Genomic DNA, 4,188 nt, shown 5'->3' on the forward strand with positions numbered 1-4,188 from the left:
TCAATTAACCACCAAAAAACTAGAAGTGGATCTGTGGCTAAAGTGGTATGTCACCAGGCTTGAGAGAAAATGTTGACGGACAGCGCCCAAGGCCTGAGTTCAAGTCCCAGTGACTGCACCCATGAAACAACCAAACAAAAAAGAACTTAGGAGACATTCAAACTGTAGCAGCTGCCTTCAACATTACTGTTCCCCTCTTGCTCTTACAGATCTAACCCTCACCCTTGCATGATTTCTGGGAATATAGCCCTATCTGTAATCCACTGTCTTATGGGTAAATTAAGTCATAGGGTTAGTGATACCCTAAAATCAGCAGATCTTAAACTAAACCCACAATTTCTCTGCTATCACAGTTCCAAACTGGTTCCTCATCTTGCTTACCAAACTTGTAGTGATAACACCAGCCTTCTTTCATTTGCTCACTCTTACAGGTTCTGTCATGTTTATCTGCATCTTCACTTGTTCCCCTCCAGTGATTGTGAAGTCTTATACCTTGTTTCTAGTACGCTTGACTCATGTCTAATCTCATGACTGCCTAGTTACGAGTCTTAAACTTTATACCCAAACTGCTGTGATAGATTCTTAAATATTACTCAAGCTCTAATGCATTGTAGACCTATTCCAACGTACAACTGTTAGGTTCATTGCTTAAGTTGCCCCATTGATGTATATATATTTTTACCTGTGTCCTCTCTGAAATGGGACATTTGAAGGGAAGAAATAAATGAGTAAATGAATCTTCCTAAAGTAGTCTGTTACTTTTCTTTTTTTCTTCCTCTCTCCCTCCCTCCCTCCTTTCCTTCCTTCCTTCCTTCCTTTCTTTTTCTTTCCCTCCCTCCCTCCCTCCCTCCCTCCCTCCCTCCCTCCTTTCCTTCCTTCCTTCCTTCCTCCCTTCTTTCCTTCCTTGCTTGCTTGCTTGCTTGCTTCCTTCCTTCTTTCCTTCCTTCCTTCCCTCTCTCTCTCTCTCTTTCTTTCTTTTTCTCTCTTTTTTAATCATTCCTTCCTTCCTTTTTTCTTTCTTTCATGCCAGTACTGGGGCTTGAATTCAGGGCCTGGGTGCCACCCCTTAGCTTTTCCCCTCAAAGATGACACTTTGCCACTTGAACCACAGCTCCACTTGTGGCTTGTTTGCTAGTTAATTGGAGATAAAGGTGGCTCAGTGGTAGAGTGCTTGCCTTGCATGCCTGATGCCCTGGGTTCGATTCCTCAGCACCACATAAGCAGAAAAAGCAGGAAGTGGCACTGTGGCTCAAGTGGTAGGGTGCTAGCCCTGAGCTGAAGAGTTGAGGGACAGTGCCCAGGCCCAGAGTTCAGTACCCATGACTGACACACACAAAAAAGAATCTCACAGATGTTTTTGCCTAGGCTAGCTTTGAACTGCTAATCCTCTGTCCTCAGCCTTCTGAGTAATTAGGATTACAGGCATGAGCCAACTTCTTTAAACAGAAACTTTGTAGTGTTACATAGGCATAGAGAAGATGTACTATATACAGTTCTTTTTGAACATAACGTGAGGTCTCAGACAAACTGCTTGTCTACAAAATCTACCTACAAAGTGCAGGAATCTATGAAGCCTTTGAAAATTCCCTGTTATTTGCCTAGTTAGTAGTCTGCAACTGGCTATTCTAAACTATTTCCACAAGTTTCCAGCCATCATTTTAGTCATTTATTGCACTGTCATCCCAGCTATAAACAGCCTGTCCTGTCAATATTCTGAAATACCACTTGTGATGGTTCCACTCCTATCTTTTCAAAAACATTCTTTCTCTTTGCTTGAATTGGCCTTCTGTCTTTTAACTCTCCAAATTCTGTTTGTTAAACATTGCTCCTCTTTTCAAAGCACATGTCACAGCACCCTTCCTTTAAAGAAAGTAATTTTATTTACAGGATACTTTACCAAGCCTTTCTGCTTTTTTCTCAACCAATACAATCTTTACCTTTTTTGAATCCCTAAACATCTTTTACCCTGTCCTATAAAGTGTATTACTCCTCTCAGCCTATATACCCTGGCCTATACTAACTTGCTCAGTTTTACATTTACTCATAATACTGTGTATTTCAAAAAACACTTTTAATAGTTTGCATATCTTTTTTAATTTTTATTTTATTATAAAGATATTGTACACTAAAATATTTTTAATTCAACAACTCTGTGTGTGTGTGTGTGTGTGTGTGTGTGTATACACCTGTACTGTGAATTGAACTCAGGGTCTGGGTGTTGTCCCTTAGCTTTTTCAGTCAAGGCTCAAGCTTTACAACTTGAGTCACAGCTCCACTTCTAGCCTTTTGCTGATTAGAGAAAAAAATCTCATGGACTTACCTGACTAAGTTGGTTTTGAACTCTGATCCTCAGATCTTAGAATCCTGAATAGCTAGGATTATAGCCCACAATCATTTTTTTTTTTCATCAGGGGGCTTGAACTCTGGTCCTGGGCGCTATCCCTGAGCTCAAAGGGAGTGCCCTACCACTTGAGCCACAGTGCCACTTCCTGTTTTCTGGTGTCTCACAGACTTCCTTGCGCAGGTTGGTTTTGAACCGTAATCCTCAGATCTCAGCTTTCTGAGTAGCTAGGATTACAGTCATGAGCCACTGGCACCCAGCTATATATCATATTTTTCCAAAGGAAAGCTCAGCTAAAACTTTAACTCATTGCTTTTTTGGCATTTAGAGAAATCATAGAATAAAAGAGACAGCTTCTTGGTTCACTCACTAACCCTGGGACCCCCATGGCTACTTCCTGGGAAAGGTCTTCTGAGACTCTTTTAGGATCATAATTGAGACACCATGTCTTACTGGAAATCGGATGCAGTCATACTTTAGCACAGTTGCCCTTTTTGAATGTTCCAAAAAAGTTAACAGCTGCAGCTGGGCCTGCCAAGGGATGCTTTAGTGACACAAAAAGCCTTTCATTCTAATTCTCAATGCCATGTGTGGTCCTTGGGTTCTACTGCTATTCTTGAAAATTGCTGGGGCTTTGGAGTCCTTGTTAACAACTTGGAGATTGAGCTGGGGCTGGAGCTCAATGGTAGAGTGCTCACTGAGTATACATGAGGCCCTGGTTTGATCTTTAGCATCACAAACTAGCAGATACCTTCTCTAATACTTAAATGATTGTGTGCACAGAGATGTAGATTAGTATACTATATACCTTTGTGCTCTTCCAGATGGAAGGAGAATGCCTAAGTTGTTTGATGCAAATCAACATTAATTAAATAAGTGACATAAAGTGTCTTAGATTTCAGTGTTGTATCTTTCTGATTTCAAGTTTCATTTCAAGTGGCACTGTGGCTCAAGTGATAGAGTACCAGGCTTGAGCTGAATCGCTGAGGAACAGCGCCTAGGCCCAGAGTTCCAAGCCCCATGAACAACAACAACAAAAAAATCAAATTTCATCCTGATTCAGGTTTCTTTAATCTCATTTCTTAAAGGAAAAAGAAACTTAGGGAGATAAAAGGTATATTTTAAGGCATATGCTTCATGGATATTGATTTACTCATGTTGTGTTCCTTAGTGGTACAAATAAAAAAGGATGTCAAGCTAACTTAGATGTTAGCAGGAGCTTTTCTTCTTAGGGTTCTGTGTAATTATTAGGACATCATGGTGGTCTTTTATGAAAGTTACATCTTTGGACTTACCCTCATGTTCTTTTACTTCAACATAGTAGATTGTTTTCTAATTCCCTCCTACCTAGTAATATAGATTTTTTTTTACTATGTGCCAATCAAAAAGCAAGTAGGTTTCTTTTTTATTTTTCTTTTTACAACATGTATGAGACCAAGCGTCCCTGGCTGCTACAGAGGTATAGCAGACAGGTATAGTTAAGAAACAACCTTAATTTAAGCAGGGGGAACGACAACACAGCACTTAGCAGCTATATTGTAGTCTAAATCCTGCTGAAAATTCTTTCCAGTTGCTTCATGTAGTAATAACTCTTTTTTTTGGGGGGGAGGGGCTGGTTATGAGGCTGAACTCTGGGCCTGGGCATTGTCCCTCAGCTCTTCAGCTCAAGGCTAGCGCTCTACCACTTGAGCCACAGCGCCACTTCCGGCTTTTTTCTTTTTGCTTATGTGGTGCTGAGGAATCGAACCCAGGGCCTCATGCATGCAAAGCAAGCACTCTACCACTGAGCCACCTTCCCAGCCCGCAAGTAGATTTGTTAATATTTAGATTAGATATATTTAACATAA

At 40.7% G+C, this 4,188-nt stretch overlaps 1 non-coding gene across 1 annotated transcript; it reads right to left on the minus strand.

Annotated features, from left to right (window-relative positions):
- Nucleotides 1–3,765: 3,765 nt before the first annotated feature.
- Nucleotides 3,766–3,897, minus strand: LOC122112955. Its single transcript, XR_006148331.1, has one exon. It is a non-coding gene; the product is annotated as a small nucleolar RNA SNORA63 (small nucleolar RNA).
- Nucleotides 3,898–4,188: the final 291 nt, after the last annotated feature.

The sequence above is a fragment of the Dipodomys spectabilis genome, unplaced genomic scaffold (assembly GCF_019054845.1).
Source record: "Dipodomys spectabilis isolate Male_0828 unplaced genomic scaffold, ASM1905484v1 ptg000095l, whole genome shotgun sequence".
NCBI lineage: Eukaryota > Metazoa > Chordata > Mammalia > Rodentia > Heteromyidae > Dipodomys > Dipodomys spectabilis.